Source organism: Macaca nemestrina, chromosome 5, assembly GCF_043159975.1.
Source record: "Macaca nemestrina isolate mMacNem1 chromosome 5, mMacNem.hap1, whole genome shotgun sequence".
Lineage (NCBI taxonomy): Eukaryota > Metazoa > Chordata > Mammalia > Primates > Cercopithecidae > Macaca > Macaca nemestrina.
In genome coordinates this window covers 121,216,910-121,235,775 of record NC_092129.1, presented here as the reverse complement: position 1 = coordinate 121,235,775, position 18,866 = coordinate 121,216,910, and the positions used below count along the sequence as shown (strand labels likewise).

The window sequence follows — 18,866 nt, the reverse complement described above, 5'->3', positions numbered from 1 at the left end:
CTGGAATCTACAGGGAACTTAAACAGATTTATAAGGAAAAAAATCCTATCAAAAAGTAGGTGAAGGATATGAACAGACACCTCTCAAAAGAAATTTATTCAGGCAACAAACATATGAAAAAAAATTCATCTTCACTGGTCATTAGAGAAATGCAAACCACAGTGAGATACCATGTCACACCAGTTAGAATGGTGATCAGGAAACAACAGATGCTGGAGAGGATGTGGAGAACTAGGAAACGTCAGGTAACAACAGATGCTGGAGAGGATGTGGAGAACTAGGAATGCTTTTACACTGTTGGTGGGAATGTAAATTAGTTTAAACATTGTGGAAGACAGTGTGGCGATTCCTCAAGGATCTAGAACCAGAAATACCATTTGATCCAGCAATCCCATTACTGGGCATATACGCAAAGGATTAGAACTCATTCTACTATAAAGACACATGCACACGTATGTTTATTGCAGCACTGTTTACAATAGCAAAGATTTGGAACCGAACCAAATGCCCATCAATGTTAGACTGGATAAAGAAAATGTGGCACATATACACCATGGATTACTATGCGGCCATAAAAAAGGATGAGTTCATGTCCTTTTCAGGGGCATGTATGAAGCTGGAAACCATCAATCTCAGCAAACTAACACAGGAGCAGAAAACCAACACCGCATGTTCTCACTCATAAGTGGGAGTTGAACAAAGAGAACACATGGACACAGGTAGGGGAACATCACACACCAGGGTCTGTTGGGGTTGGGGGGCAAGAGGAGGGATAGCATTAGGAGAAATACTTAATGTCAGTGACAGGTTGATGGGTGCAGCAAACCACCGTGGCATGTGTATACCTATGTAACAAACCTGCACGTTCTGCACATGTATCCCAGAACTTAAAGTATTGAAAAAAAAAAGATGTTATTAACTCTTGGACTGGAATGCAGAGAAAACTGTAAATGTTTTAACACACTTGTGTTTCTACTGCCAAATTCCTGTTAGCTCATTAATTGCATTCCACATACACCTTTGCAAATGTTTGCCATATAGTCTGTTTATAAACATCTTAGATATGGCAGATTTTTTTAAAAAAAGTAAAGGATAGAGATAAAAAACAAAATTCATATGAATTATACTAATTTATTTTTGAATTCTTATTTTTTGAGGGAATCATAAGTATAAATTTACTGTATACCTAGTGGTGTATCGTAAAACTGTAGGCATAATGATAAAAGGAAATAACTTGATAGTGCTAAGCTTCAAACCCAAACCTCTAAATAAGAGGAGAGACTCAGATGCCTCAGGGATCAGGCAGATAATACAAATAAATGAAACAGGCAAGATGAGAGTACAAGTCTTGCCAAGAGAGGCAATCCCTACTTAACTCCAACTGATTGTTCTTGTTTATAAACACAAATCACAACTTCCAAACCTGATTGTTCAGGAGAAGCCAGAAATTCTGATGTTTAATGTGAAACCTCTAGATTTCTTATATGAGAGCACAATTTTCTTGAAAACACTAAGTAAGCTAAATAAAGCTGACCATCTACCAGTTTCAGTGCTGTATTGTGCAAATGATGAATGGCATATCCCCTGATTGTGGTATTAGACTGCCACTCACCAGTCACAATTTGCAATTGCAACAATGGCATCACCAGCTAGGACTCTCCCGCTTTGCTATGCGCACACTCCTGAGCCCTGGAGAACAACTAACTCTACAGGAAAAAGTGGAAGGCTCATCTAAGCCATTCTTGTTAGCTTTCATGACTAGTTGCTGGCCTACAGGCAATAAATTCCCAACTGCTCCTTCAAGAAAGTGTTGGGGCCGGGGAGGACTTTATCTGGTTCAGAAGGCAGGGCTGCTTCTCAAAGCACCTCCAAGTGCTGCCCCTGTTCAGATGGCAGGCATTTCTGGTTACCAGCACCTGATGAGTGACATATAGGAGCACGTACACACACCCAGGAGCTTGGTGCCCAACAGAGGGTACACTGATTTCACAACATCGTATACTCTGGGGATGATCCACTTAGCCACCACAATGATGTTGCTGACAGTGGCCGAAGTCTTCTTCTCAGCCTCTGAGCCCATTGGCATGGCAACAAGTTTTTCTCTCCAAGTGTGACAAATCTTCAAGATGGCAATGCAGTGGACCATGAGGCCCAAGGCATCCTAGATCCAGTCTTCATTATCCAGAATGGGCTCTATGCCAGGGTTGGTGATGACAACATCATCCAGTTCTAACTCAGAGAGCTCAGATTGGGTCTTCATGGCACCCAACAGACTCATAATGGACTTGGAATCATAGCGCTGCAGCAGGTCTCCTGGCCAGCGGTAGCGCTGCCCTCAAACCACCACTAAGACTGCAAACAAAGCCAGAAAGATGGTAGCCAGCGTACTTATGGCAACAATCACCATGGCCTTCTTGCTTCCCGGTGGCTCCTGATTCAGTCTCACTCACATCTTCCTCTTAGGCTAAATTTTCTCAACTTGTAGATGAGCAGCCCCACCGCGGTGGGAGCAAACTATACTAATTTATTTCTTAAAGAAGTGAAGAAGTCTTTTTTACATACCACAAAATATAATACCTTCAGTTACGTTTAAAACAATAAAATAAATGAAACTCTTAGATGAAAATGAGAAATCCTAATAACAATATTATATTGTGGTGCTTACCCAATCACCAATCTTCTGCCCATATTGCAGATATTTTAAGGGGGGAAAAAAAAAAGTAGAAACAAATAACCAAAAAAAAAATAGATTTACTTATGGCCATATGAAGAAATTCTATTTTCAATAAAGGAGTATAATTCAGAAAACCTTTGTTGAGGACTAAAGTGAATAAGAACTTTGTAACCTTTACTTCCAGGAAACATTCATCTTATTATCCATGTAAGTTATCTATAGGAAAAAGTATTTCTAGTATTTTTTTTGAAGTTTTGTTTGAAGCTTTGAAGTATTCCTTAATAATTTTTGTTTGGAGGGAAAAAGTAGACTATCTGGCATATGCGATAGGCACAATTTTTAGTTTGCATGTGTTCTGATGTGATTTTTTTCCCCTGAAAATACAGCTGTAAGGGCATAGAACTCAGAATAAGTTAAATCAATCTCCTTATAAAAAATTTTATGGTTCGGGTAGACAATCTGTTATAAGTTGTTCATGACTGTTTCTATGTGTTTCTGTTACCCATTTACAAATTTTTGTAAAAATTGAGGCCACTCTGCTCCATTTTCTCTCAGTTCTCTCTCAAGGAAAAAATAAATTCTACCTAAAACTAACCTAGAAAGTGTGTATATGCTCACACATGGGTCCACATGGGGAAGAGTAGAGACTGGAGAAAATGTACACACTGACAGGAAGGGGTATTACTAGTGCCCTCTCAGAAATAAAGAATAGAATCAAGACCACTATGTTTTTTCTTAATTTTAATATATCTTTTGAGTATTTGCACATAGTGACATTCTCATTAATTATGATTTCAGAATAATAATTCAGTATTTATTCTTCTATTATTTTTCTATTAGTTCTTTGTTTCTCTCTAATATATGTTGCACAGAGGTATGCTTATATAAACCTAAATATGTTAATGAGGTGATTAAGACATAATATAGACTATATTGTAAGACTGAAGTATCTAGTCTAAATTACTTACTTTATGGTACAGCATAGGTCAAGTTTTCTGACTTTTTCTTCTGCCTATACACTATCCTATTTATTTAAATTTGTATAGTGACACAACTGACTTGAAAATTGGATGAATTTACTGTTTTCAAATAATAATATATCTATGAGAAGAAAAAACACAAAATTTGAAAGAACATAAATTGTATAACTTATACTTTGTCTTATTTAAGTATTTCTACTACATAGCAAGTAAATTATTTGAGTTTGATTTCACTTTCTTAAACTGAAAGGAAAATGTACACATTTGAGTAATATATTATTGAAACCTTAATAATATTAGGGAAATATCAAAACAGAAATATTTACAATTGTTACAATTGATGGATAATGTCTGAAAAATTATTTATTTTTTGACATAAATGTAGTTTGGCTATTAATGAAGTTGTTAGGTAGCAATTTAGTAATGCATATAATATAATAACCAATAGATACAAATTCCTATTTAAAGGAGGATGAAAATAAAGACAAAATAAAGAACTATGATCCACACTGGAAAACTGAAAACAGAAGCTTATAATTAGATTAATTTAAATAGAGATTTTTGTGTTATATATTACAGTTACAATCAAACTGATAGCTTAGTCCTTGCAGTTCTATAAAAGATGAATTAAGTCTAATATATGCAATTGGTGGTATGCTTGAAAATTAGTTACTGAAATTCTCAGGCCCTTTCTATAGTGTTACAAAGGTTTTCTTCTTATAGCGTATACTACTGGTTAATAAAATTCACAGTAAATTCACTGAAAATATACCAATTTAAATTTTAACAATTTTGAAACATTCCACGCTAGATTCGAATGTATTCTTTCCATTCCCTTTTCATTACATGTTTGAAGAAATTTCTATGAATATTACCTTTTATAAAAATGATACTTAAATACATTAAATATAAATAGAAATTATGTAGTTAAAAATGAAATTCTATTTTTGAATATTGAATAAACAATGAAGAAACTACTGACTTCCTAGAATATTTTAGATATATTCAAAATAAAATTCCATAAAGAGTGGTTGAAGAAATAACTGAAATGTGAATTTCTTAAAACAGTCTTTACTCTTTTAGAGGTATTGCACTAACTCTATGACTCAGTGACAATAAAACTAAAGTATTTTTCCTAGAATCATTAAGGAGTATTGATTATAAAAACTTCCCCAAAGTTGTTCCTCCCTTTGGCCCATTATCGTAATTGTTACTATTTTATCTTTTCTGTAGAGTCTTTCCTGGTAAGTCAAACATTTTCCTAACTGCTTTTAACATTATATTTATATTGCAAAATGAGTCCTGTGTGAGATATTTCTATATTTTCAAAATTGTAATATTTATTAAGTGCATATACTAGTTCTCACCACTGTGCCAGACACTGAGTCAAGGCTGTAGTATATAAGAGTGAGCAAAATCAGACAAGGGAAGCTTACTATTGAAGAAGACAGAGAATAAGGTAATCACACAAAGAAATGTAAAATAAAAATTCACAATAATTCCTACAAAGAAAAATTGTATAAGAATCTGAGGGACTTGTCCTTTCCTGTGAAACAGAAGAATACAACTTATCATTTTATATTACCTTATGATGTTTCATTATGTAGTCATTTTCATTTTATATTATTATAGTTTGCCTTTCAAATTATGTGTCACCCAAGTTGTGAAGAAACAATGTAATGTACTATTTTTTATTCATCCCTTTGAATCTAGGCACGTAAAAGGTGTGTCTGATAGCTTATTACATGCATGAAGACCAATGGTTTTGTGATAGAAATCTTATAATCACTGTGTTATAAAAAGTTTCTGGATGTGCATCTTTAAAAGTCATAAAATAAAATACATTTCTTTAGCAAAACAGCCTAATTCAATATCATTGATATCAGTATTCCTTTCTTTTCTTAATTCAATATTCAGTTTTCTTTTTATAAATGTGTGTTCTACTTTAGTAAAAGACCAAGTTTTTTGGGGTAAAATATAATTTATGATGTTATATAACAGTCCACTTTTAAGCAAAGTGCAACCACACTTTAACCTGGTAGAGAAAAACAATGGTAATTCATTATCCAATGATCATCACAAAACATTTCTCTGAAGCAAAATCTGGAAACACTCACCTCTCTTTTCCTAAAGCTGATTGAGCCACAAGGATGGCATCACAAACTTGGCACTTGGTGTAATTTCATTTTCTGCTGTCACCATCTTGAAATTTTTAATAATTTTATCTTGGAACTTATGTTTTGCAAGTGAGGTCTGATAGGTTTGATAGGACAATGCGACATGCCAGTGAGCAGTGCTGCTTCCTTTGTAGACAGCATGTCCAGTTTCTTATGAACACAGAATTCTTGTGTATCCACAACATGCAGGAGTTCAGGAAGACTCAGATCTACTAAAAAGTCTGAGTGTTACATGAACCATCGAGTAACTGTGATAAGGAAGGTGAGCACTGACATCATTGAGAGGCCACAGTGTCCGTTTAAGCAATACTTGCTTTAACTGTGGAAAGAATGCAATGACATTCTATCATGAATAAAAAACTCTCTATATCCTTTATTTGTGTTACTCCTCTGTATTAACCAACCATCGATGCTTAAAACCATGGTTCCTTTTCCTTATAGTTTTTCTTTAGTTTATTACTATGCTAAAGGTATAGAGGTTAGTAGCATGTATACCACTGAGAAGTGAAATAAAAGCCATTGTGTTAGTTTGTGCAGTATTTCCACCATTCTGATAAGGATTTGATGTAATTTAGATATTTGTCCCTTCAAAACCTCATATTTAAATGTGATCTCCAATGCTGGAGATGGGGCCTGGTGGGAAGTTGTTGGGTCATGAAAGGGCTGGATGGGGCTGGATCCCTCATGAATGGCTTGGTACCCTCCCTACAGTAATGAATGTGTTTTCACTCTAATAGTTACCACGTGTCTAACTGTTTAAAAGAGCCTGGTACTTTTCTTGCTTCCTCTTTCCTTTTGCGACAGGTCTTTTCTTCCCTCACCTTGCTCTATAAGTAAAAGCTTCCTGAAGCCCTAACAGAGGTTGAGCAGATGTTGGTGCCATGCTTGTACAACCTGCAGAACTGTAGCCAAATAAACCTCTTTTCTTTTGAAGTAACTCAGTCTCAGGTAGCTCTTTATGGCAGTGAAAAACAGACTAATGCAGGATAAAATATGTGTTGTGGAATTTTGGTGATGCTACTTTCAAGTTAAAGGCCCTTATATTTGTATAGGAAATGGCATTGCACAATAGAAAATGAACAGTTTAGTCTATGTTCATATTTGAAAATTTTAATTCTTCTTTATTTAGAACAATAATAGCAATTTTAAAAATATCATGACAAGATGAAAGGCAATGCAAAAAAGGAAAACAACTCATATTTTAGTAATTTTGTTTGACATGCAATTTTGATCTTGTTGCCTAGGATGGAGGATGGAGTGCAATGGCATGATCTTGGCTCACTGCAACCTCTGCCTCCCAGTTTCAAGCAATTCTCCTGCCTCAGGCTCCTGAGTAGCTGGGATTACAGATGACTGCCACCATATCCCACTAATTTTTGTATTTTTAATTTTGTATTTTTAATTTTAACCATGTTGGCCAGGCTGGCCTCGAACTCCTGACCTCAGGTGGTCAACCTACTTCAGCCTCCCAAAGTGCTGGGATTACAGACGTGAGCCACCATGCCTGGCCAGTAATTTAACAGTACTTTTTTCTTTTGCTTTGAACAAGAGTGTCCTTTTTTTCACTCTACTGAGCTGGACCTCTATAGCCTCAGACAATCAAATACTCTTTTTCCTACAAGGTAGATGGGTTAGTCGTGCAACAATCATTTCAGTCACATCTCAGTAAATTTATGATAGCCACTATTTTGTTTTTGAAAACTAAAACTATTCACTCACAGTAAGAAATTAAAACTATGCTGTAATGCCATTTACTGGAGGAACTTGTAATATAGTAGTTTAAAATCTAAACAAGAGACAAAGGTGAAAACTAAGGACAATTGTCTGTGTATACCGACCAAGGAAGGTAATTATTTTTACGAGTTATACTGCAGGTTTTTCTTTAAAGACTAAAGTTTAGCAAAAATGATCATGACCACATATAAAATGATCAAGGGACTAGTATCAAAATGTTTTTATCAGAAAGATCTGTTTAGGCATCTTAATCTCTAATCATATCAGACAGATTGTATGTCTACTAAAGTATTCAAATTTATTTTCTCTATATCCCAGTTGTGCCTATTGTTCTTTGCTAGGTAATTCCATTCAGAACCATTACTTTTCTATACAACAGAAGTACCTAGAATAAAAATCTTGACTGCTATCCTGAATAATATTTAAAAATTTCTATTTACCATGAAATTCTGTAAGGACCTTAAAATAATACCAACATTCCTTCAAATTCTCAGAAATTCTAAAATGTAATTTACACAAATGTTAGGGTCCTAGAATAACCCTATTAGGGTTTCTTAATCTATTTTGTAGGGGCAGGGGAAATATAAACAATACTGCTGTTAGGAAAATAAGTGAATAGGAAATAATGTTTTTAAACTCTGATTTTATGTTAATAGTTGTTATACACATTAGGCTAAGGTGTTAATAATAATAATATATAAGAAACTCTTAGAACTCATTAGCAAAAAATCAAATCAATCAAAAATCTGGTGGGGGGTGTATTTCTAGGGAGAGGTAACTAAATGGTAATTGCTAATAAAACTTACTGATTTATTTTCCTAGTCTTAGGAACTTATTTTCTTCAAGCATTTAAAGTGTGAAGAGAAAGTATTCTTTCTCCTCCTCATCAGAACCCCTAATACAATCTACATGATTATAATACATTTACATAAAATACAGTTATGAGCAGTTCTAATACATTTCCTAAATTTTGAAATAGTTTATTGTATTGTTTCTACTATATTTCCAAATTATAAAAGAAAATATGAGAATGAATTATCTTTGTTTTATACTTCAGTATTAGGTCATGGAATCTACATAATGGTTAAATGATTATTAGTTTTCTGTATTTCAAACACTCATTAAAAGCTTATATATTCTGTTCACCTTGGAGAATAGGTGATCTTCGGAAGCAGAGCAAAATAGTTTTTGTCTCCATAACTTTTAATGCTAATCTTTATTTTAGTTTATTTTGGTACCTAAGCAAACCTATATTCTAGCATAATTAAGCAGAGGAGAGACCATAGAGCACCTGCACCATAGAACAAAGTAGGGTGACGGCTCTACTCTGGTTGTCACTTCCCCTATGTCTATGAGACACACACCCGTCATTGCACAGTGACTTTAAACATCCAGCTAAAAGTTCAGAGTCTGTCCAGAAATGACATGTGACAGCATGTCCACTTTTTTTTTCATTATTAACTTATGAACAAGCCATATTCTGTTCATGGGAAATGGCTAATTCTAGTATAAATCCTAGTGAAGAAGAGAATTGATAAGCTCTATCATTTTTTCTATTTTAAGAATGCATGCCAATAAATGAATTCTATTTAATGACACTGTGTGTGCAAAATGCCTACTTTTTTTAACATGTGGTGTGTGCAAATGGAGAAAACCCTACATGTTATCAATGATTTGAGTCTAGGTGGAAACCACCCATTACGCATGACAAAGTTAAGCATGATTTGCAATTTGTAGCTTCAGGGCCTAGATTGGAATCCACTAGGCCCTGCAATAATCTCTTCCTCTATTTTTTAATGTTTAAATTTATTTGAGGAGATTGTTCCAGGGGCTTTCGTGAAAAGGAGAAGAATTACTTGCTCTTCATACTTTGAGGGCATGAATAAATGTCTGCAAGACTGGGGAAAAAAAGTCAGTTCTAAGTTCTGTGAGCAATTATAACTTGGTTACTTCACTCTAAAAATACCTCCCAGCTTTTTAATCGAGTATTTGTTTTTTGCTATTGACTTGTAGGAGTTTCTTACATATTTTTAGTATTACCTTCTTATCAAATATAGTAATGTACCACATAAATATGTTTTGGTGGTGCTACATGTGTGACAGTGGTCTAACAAGATTATAATGGAACTGAAAATTCCTATAATCTAGTGAAGTATTTAGCCATCGTAACATTGTAGTGTAAAGCATTATTCAAATGTTTGTGGTGATAATGGTGTAAACAAACCTATATGGTTGCCAGTAATATATCCCATACAATTATGTACATAATACTTAATAGTGATAATAAACAACTATGGTACTGGTTTACTATCATATAGTTGTATGTTGTTTTAGAGTGCATTCCTTCCGCATATAAAACACAATGTTAACTGTAAAATAGCCTCAGGCTGCTCCTTCAGGAGGTGTTACAGCAAAGGGACTGTTATAACAATGATGGCTTCATGCAGGTTATTGCCTCAAAGATGTTCCAGTAGGAAAAGATGTGGAGGTGGATGTCAGTGATATTCATGATCCTGACCCTGTGGAGGCCTAGGCTAAGGTGAGTGTCTTGGATTTTAACAAAAAAGTTTAAAAATCTGAAAAAATTAGAATAGGTTAATATTAAAAAGCTTATTTAATAAGGATATGAAGAAGGAAAATTGTTTTGTACAGCTAAATAATATTTTGTGTTTTAAACTAAGTGCCAATACAAAAGAGTCCAAAACTTAAAAATAACTAAAAAGCTTATAAAGATCTAGTATCTAGCATCTATAAGGAACTTAAAGAAATTTACAAGAAAACAACCCCATTAAAAAGTGAGCAAATGACATGAAGAGATCTTTCTCAAAAGAAGACATACATGTACCACGAATCATATGAAAAAAGTCTCAACATCATTGATCACTAGAGAAAAGCAAATTAAAACCACAATGAGATACCATCTCACATGAGTCAGAATGGCTATTACTAAAAAATCAAAAACACAACATGCTGGCGAGGTAGTAGATAAAAAGGAAAACTTATACACTGTTGGTGGGAGTGTAAATTAGTTCAGCCATTGTGAAAGACAGTGTGGCAGTTTCTCAAAGACCTAAAGATAGAAATATTTGACACAGAAATCCCATTACTGGATATATACCCAAAATAATATAAATCATTCTATTATAAAGACGCATGCACGTGTATATGTTCATTGCAGGACTTTTCACAGCAGTGAAGACATTGAACCTAAACACCCACCAATAGTAGACTGGACAAAGAAAATGTGGTACATATACACCACAGAATACTATTTAGCCATAAAAAAGAATGAGATCATATCCTTTGCAGGGACATGGATGGAGCTGGAGGTCATTATCCTTAGCAAACTAACACAGGAATAGAAAACCAAATACTGAATGTTTTGACTTATAAGTGGGAGCTAAATGATAAGAACACATGGACACATAGAGGGGGATGACACACACTGGGGCCTTTTGGAGGGTGGAAATTGGGAGGAGGGAGAAGATCAGGAAAAATAACAAATGGGTACTAGGCTTAATATCTGAGTGATGAAATAATCTGTACAACAAACCCCCATGACACAAGTTTACCTCTATAACAAACTTGCATTTGTCCCCCTGAACTCAAAATACAAGTTTAAAAATATAAAAATAAATTACAGTAAGCTAAGGTTAATTTATTATTAAAGAATGATATGTAATGTTTTTCTAAATTTATTGTAGCTTAAGTTCACAGTATTTATAAAGTTTATAGTAGTGTACAATAATGTCTTTCATGTTCACTCACCACTCACTGACTGACTCATCTGAGCCATTTCCAGTCCTTCAGTCTCTAGTTATGGTAAGCATCATATACAAGTGTATCATTTTTTTATCTTTTAAACCTATTTTTATTGTGCCTTTTCTATATTTAGATAAACAAGTGCCATTGCATTACAATTGTCTGTACTATTCAGTGCAGTAACATGCAGTATAGGTTGTAGTCTAGTACAATACACTAGGTGTACCATATGTAGCCTAGGTGTGTAGTAGACTATGCTGTCTAGATTTATATAGCTACATGCTGTGATGTTTGCACAATGAAATCACCTAACAGTGCATTTTCTAAAACCTATCCCTGTCATTAAGGGATAGATGGTTGTATATGATTCACAAATATTTTCTCCCATTCCATAAGTAATCTTTTCATTTTGTTGATAGGTTTTTTTAAAACACTTTTTCTATTGTTGATATATAATTGATGTGTACATAGTTTTAGGGTATATATGGTAACTTAATACAATATACCTGGTAGGATGGCCATTATTTAAAAAAAAAAAAATGTTTTGGTGAGAATGAGGAGAAGAAGGAACCCTGGTATACTGTTGGCAGGAATGTAAATTGGAAAAACCACTAGGAAAACGATGTGGAGGTTTAAAATATGAATTCTTTATGATCTAGCAATTTCACTGTTGAGTATTTATTTACCTAAAGAAATTGAAACCAGGATCTCGAAGAGATTCTGCATCCCCACATTCACTGCAGCATTTTTTACAATAGCCAAGATGTGGAAACAACCTAAATGTCCATCAACTCATGAATGGATAAAGAAATGTGGTGTATAGGCCGGGCGCGGTGGCTCACGCTTGTAATCGCAGCACTTTGGGAGGCCGAGGTGGCCGGATCACCAGGTCAGGAGATCGAGACCACGGTGAAACCCCGTCTCTACTAAAAATACAAAAAATTAGCTGGGTGTGGTGGCGGTTGCCTGTAGTTCCAGCTGCCCTGGAGGCTGAGGCAGGAGAATGGCGTGAAACCGGGAGGCGGAGCTTGCAGTGAGCCGAGATCATGCCACTCTGCACTCCAGCCTGGGCGACAGAGCGAGACTCCGTCTCAAAAAAAAAAAGAAAAGAAAGGAATGTGGGGTGTATATATATATATATATATATATATATATATATATATATATATATATATATAATCTTATTTAGCCATAAAAAAGAAGGAAATGCTGACATTTGTGACACCATGAATGGACCTGGAGAACATGATGCCAAGTGAAATAAGTCAGACATAAGCCAGATACTGTGTGATCTCACTTACAAATAAAATCGAAAATAGTCAAACTTATAGACACAGAGAGTAGAAAGGTAGCTGACAGCGCCTGGGGGAGGGGGGAAATAAGATAATGGGCAAAAGCTAAAAGGGTTCAGTTACTCAAGATAAGTTCTGGAGATCCACCATAGAGCATATTGCCTATAGTTTATACTGAATTGTATATGTGCATACTTCACTTATACTTGCTCCTTTACCTTGTACTTTTATGTTATGGACAAGAGGCAACTTGTCCTATAGTAGGTTTGGTTTCAGACCACCACAATTAAGTGAATATAGCAATAAAGTAAGTCACAGAAATTCTGGGTTTCCCAATGCATATATAATTATGTTCATACTATATTGTAGCCTATTGTGCAATAGTATTAAATAACAATGTACATATGTTAAAATGTTTTATTGCTAGTTCCAATGTTAATCTAAGCCTTCGATGAGGCATAAATTTTTTGCTAGTGGAGTGTCTTGCCTTGATGCTTATTGCTGCTGACTGATCAGGATGTGGTGGTTACTCAAAGTTGGGGTGGCTGGAGCAATTTCTTAAAATAAGACAACAGTGAAGTTTGCTGCATCAATCAACTCTTCCTTTCATGAAAGATTTCTTTGTATCACAAGATGCTGTTTGACAGCATTTTACCCACAATAGAACTCTCAAAATTAGAGTTTATCCTCTCAAACCCTACCACTGTTTTATCAACTAAGTCTTTGTAATCCAGATCTTTTATTTTGTCATTTCAACATTCACAGCATCTTCATAAAGAGTAAGTTTCATCTCAGAAAACCACTTTCTGTGCACATCCACAAGAAACATTCATTAAACTTTTTATCATGAGATGGCAGCAGTTTAGTCACATCTTTAGGCTCCACTTCTAATTCTAGTTCTGTTGCTATTTCCATTGCATCTTTATAAAGTTCCATCCTCCACTGAAGTCTTGAACCTCTCGAAATCAGACATGAGGGTTTGAATCAGCTTCTTCCAAAGTTTTATTAATGTTGATATTTTGCCCTCTTTCCATGAATTATGAATATTCTTTTTTTTATTATTTTTATTTTTTATTTTATTTTGAGACGGAGTCTCTCTCGCTCTGTCACCCAGCCTAGAGTGCAGTGGCGCGATCTCGGCTCACTGCAAGCTCCGCCTCCCGGGTTCAGGCAGTTCTCCTGCCTCAGCCTCCGGAGTAGCTGGGACTACAGGCGCCCGCCACCACGGGGATTTTTTGTATTTTTAGTCGAGACGGGGTTTCACCGTGTTAGCTAGGATGGTCTGGATCTCCTGACCTCGTGATCCACCCTTCTCAGCCTCCCAAAGTGCTGAGATTACAGGCGTGAGCCACCACGCCCAGCCATGAATGTTCTTAATGACATCTAGAATGGTGAATCCTTTTCAGAAGATTTTTGATTGACTTTGTCTCGATCTATCAGAGAAATCACTGTCTATGACAGCTGCAGCCTTATGAAATGTATTTATTAAATAATAATATTTGAAAGTCAAATTACTCCTCGATCCATGGACTGCAGAAGGGAAGTTAAGTTAGCAGGTATGTGAACATTAATCTCCTTGTACATCTCCATCAGAGCTCCTGGGTGACCAGGTACCCTGTCAGTAATATTTGTATTTGTATTTGTATTTTTTTGCTCAGTAAGTCTGCAAAACAGACTTAACATATTCAGTAAGCAACCTGTAAACAAATGTGCTGTCATCCACACTTTGTTCCATTCATAGAGCATAAGCAAAGTAGATTTAGCATAATTCTTAGGGGCCTTACAATTTTTTGAATGGTAAGTTAGCATTGGCTTCAACTAAAAGTCACTAGCTGCATCAGTCCCTAACAAGAGGCAACTTGTCCTTTGAAGCTTTGAAGCCAGGCACTGAATTCTCTCTATCGATGAATGTCCTAGATGGCATCTTCTAAGAAAAAGGCTATTTTATCTACATTGCAAATCTGTTATTTGGTTAATGACTTATGTTAGCTAGATCTTCTAGATAACTTGCTACAGCTTCTACATCAGCACTTGCTCCTTCACCTTGTACTTTTATGTTATGGAAATAGCTTTTTAAAAAATTAAACATCATGAAGCAACCCCTGCTGGCTTCAGATTTTTCTTCTGCAGCTTCCTCACCTCTTTCAGCCTTCACAGAATTGAGGAGAGAGAGTCAGGGTCTTGCTCTGGATTAGATTTTTGGCTAAAGAGAATGTCATACCTGGTTTGATCTTCTATCCAAATCTCTGAAACTTTCTTCCTAGGAGCAATAAGGCTGTTTCTGTTTCTACTATCTATATGTTCACTGGAGTACCACTTCTAATTTTCTTCAAATATTTTTTTTCTTTGCATTCAAAACCTGGCTTACTATTTGCTGCAAGAGGCTCAGATTTCAGCCTGTCTTGACTTTCTACATGCCTTCCTCACTAGGCTTAGCCATTTCTAACTTTTGAGTTTAAGTGAGAGACATGTAATTCTTTCTTTCACCTAAAAACTTAGATGTCAATATAGGGTTATTACTTGGCTTAATTTTCATATTTTTATGTTTCACCAAATAGAGAGATTAGAGGAGAGGAGAGAGATAGAGAAGAGCAAGTTTGTGGAGTAGTCAGAACACACACATTTACTGATCGTTTGCCATCTTATATGGGTGTGGCTTATGGCCCACTCAAAACAATTAAAATAGTAGCATCAAAGATCACCATCATAGATCACTGTAAGAGATTTAATAACAATGAATAAATTTAAAATATAGTGATAATTACCAAAAAGTGACATGGAAACACAAAATGAGCACCTACTGCTGCAAAAAATGGTGTCAATAAAGTTGGTCAAAACAGAGTGCAAAATACTTCACTATCTTGAAGTGTAATATGATGAGGGTTGACTGTACTTAAAACTGATGGAGAGAGTAGAATTTATGTTAAATGTTCTTCACATACACACAAGTAATAATAAAGGAGGCAGTAGAAAACTTTGGGAAATGACGGATGTGGTTATGGCCTTGATGGTAGTGATGGTTTCACAGGTGCATACTTATTCTCAAGCTTATTGAGTTGTAAACATTAAGTATGTGCAACTGTTTACATGTCAATCGTATTTAAATAAGACAATTTTAACGACAAAAAATAAACCCTCCCCTGAGAGTTTCAGGACCTCAGAGGGAATGGCTCCATGATGCACACAGGGAGCTTAATGGTGTGCATTCACTGAGTTGTTCAGTTTTGTCAAAGCTTCTCACATTATGAGGCAAGTATGAAAGCCAGAAAATCACAGGTGATAAAGGAATTAGGTTAACTGCAAATAAGAAAATTTAGTAGTGAATATGGAAGACTTAAGATGAACGGATTTAGTCTCTTTCCTCCCATATTGTGCTATCTTCTAAGATCTATTTCTTTGTCTGAGGACAGAGTAGACATCTAAAAATGACCTCACTTGAATTATCTTCTAGTGAAATGAGATGGAAACTGAGGTGAGATTCAAGCAGAAACGAAATGAACAAATGTGATAAACCTAAGTTTATGGCATAAGACTAATATCTGCTATAAAAGTTCATTTTAAAGATTTACTTATTTTATAGAAATAAGTCTATAATTTTCTTGAACCTTACTGGTAGTGCCTACAGAACCATGGGGTAATTTCATAAATATGGCATGTGTAGGTGACAATAGACAAAAGGCACCAGGCCCAATCTAAAATGTATGTTAATTTCACATCTCTGCAAACCACATAATTGCTATAATTATGTAAATGAAAGTCTATATTTGACAAACTTCCATATACATGTTATTGGTTATGGAAATAGTAAATTAAGATTTACTGTCAATTTTCAATTTTTTTGTAATGGTAAAGAACATTCTTAACTATTGATATTTTTGAAAGTTATCTTCACAAAATGGTCTATGAAAAGCAGTTCTGACTACTTTTCAAAGTATTGGTAGTTATTTTACAGTAAAAGAGATTTTTCATCTCATGAGATCAAACAGCATGGAAATAACTTAGGATATTTGTGAAAAGTCTGAGTGTTATAAATTCATCGATTTAAATATTCAAAGTTCTGGAGAAGTCACTTGATTTTTTTTGTTTATTTATTGGAAATACTATCGCATTACATAGGGTTAGAATATTTAGAATTGTTACAAAACGGTGTCAGAAAATAATTGATAACCTTGAAATTTTAATAACTGTGTTAATATAAATGCCAGATTGTTTAACTTTTAGTCTACTTGCATAAATTCTGATACCGGTTGCACACAGACATCGGAAGTGTACTGTGGTTGCCATATTGGCTATGAACATGTGAGAGGAGTCTTAGAAAATGTCTAGAATAACTTAAAAGAAACAAACAAAGCACAATACAAAATTAAGAAGGGGGATATGATACCAAAGTACTGCTCTTCTGTAGATGAAATATAAGTGGCTATCATACTTTAGTGATTTCTACATTACTCTTAAAATAGAAGATATTATCATATCATTTTCTATTTCTGGCATAAGATAATTCTGTAATGCATAGATGATTCTTTGTAAAATTTGTTATACATTCTCTACATCCATGTCTTTACATGGTACTAAAATACAGATGAAACATGTGGTTTAATTGGCAATCTTGGCCCAAATTAAACTATTATGAAGAATCTTATTTTCTAATATTTAAAAAAAAACATATTTTGCCATTCAGTAAGCTTTAGAAACAACACAGTATTTAAGCAAATCACCTAGTAGCATTATTGAATCAATGCCAGTTGGTAAAGAAATAAGAAAATGAGTCGAAAACCACTGGGTCTCCACACCACTAATCTATAAATTCAATTTTCCAGTTAAAAGAGACTTAAATCCCAAATTGGATAAGACTTGGAGTGAGAAGCAGATGCTGCATGTTTTGTGCTTCTTAGCCAATACGGAATCTCCGGAGGCTATATTCAAGAGACACAATCAAGACATCTTATCACCTGCCCAATGTTAGGTTATTCTAGACATTTTCTTTTTTTTTTTTTTTTTTTTTTTTGAGACGGAGTCTCGCTCTGCCGCCCAGGCTGGAGTGCAGTGGCCGGATCTCAGCTCACTGCAAGCTCCGCCTCCCGGGTTCACGCCATTCTCCTGCCTCAGCCTCCCGAGTAGTTGGGACTACAGGCGCCCGCCACCGCGCCCGGCTAGTTTTTTGTATTTTTTAGTAGAGACGGGGTTTCACCATGTTAGCCAGGATGGTCTCGATCTCCTGACCTTGTGATCCGCCCGTCTCGGCCTCCCAAAGTGCTGGGATTACAGGCTTGAGCCACCGCGCCCGGCCTATTCTAGACATTTTCTAAGACTCCTCTCATATGTTCCTAGCCAATATGGTAACTACAGTACAGTTTCAATGTCTGTACTCAACCAGTATCATAATTTATGGAAGTAAACTAAAAGTTAAACAATCCGGCATTTATATTAACACAATTAGTTATTAAAACTTTAATTTAGTGAAGCTTGAGCTAAAAACATGTATGTGTACCGAAATGCATGCACATTATATATGCAGATTAAAAGTAATGCTAGTTTTAGAGTGTACACAATGAAAAAACAGTTCCCTTTTAGGAAGAAATAAAATAGGATTGAGAAATTTTTATATCAGGCACATTTATTTTAAATTTAAAAAGTAGACAAAGAATAACCACTGTAATCATGTGAATTGCTAAAAAAAAAATTGACAAAAATTGCATACTAAAAACTCTTAAACATCATTTCCAGATATACTGGAAAGATTTTTCTTCTCAGTATTGCCAAATTATTTGAAATAGATGTTTATTATTAAAAACTCTGGAATAGATATGAAAAACTTTCTATGTGTACTTTCTTACTTCTTTAAAACTCTCATAAGCAGCATGAGGGGAAACGGTGCATCATGCACCCTACAGCCCTTCTTTGTCCTAATGAGAAACAGAGTGTACTCATCATACTTGATAACATTTTCACACAATTTCAAAAAGAAAACTGTTTCATTTTCTTCTTTGAAACATTTCTAAAAATACTTCAATTTAGTTTTCCTAAAACATTCTGAAAAAATTCTCTAAGATTCACAATGGCTGCTCTGAGATATGTGTAATAAAAGTACATGTTATTAATAAGATGATAAGAAAACCAGGATTTTAAAAGTCAGTACATAAATGTCAATATACAAAACAGCAGTCATTTATGGGCTTAGTAGGTGAATAGAGACTTAAAATGTGCAAGATAAAAAATACAGTTTGTTAATGAATATTTAACTATT

At 34.9% G+C, this 18,866-nt stretch overlaps 1 pseudogene; it reads right to left on the bottom strand.

The window, feature by feature from the left end:
- Nucleotides 1-1,770: 1,770 nt before the first annotated feature.
- On the bottom strand, nucleotides 1,771-2,407 carry LOC105479559 (transmembrane protein 98 pseudogene; annotated as a pseudogene).
- Nucleotides 2,408-18,866: the final 16,459 nt, after the last annotated feature.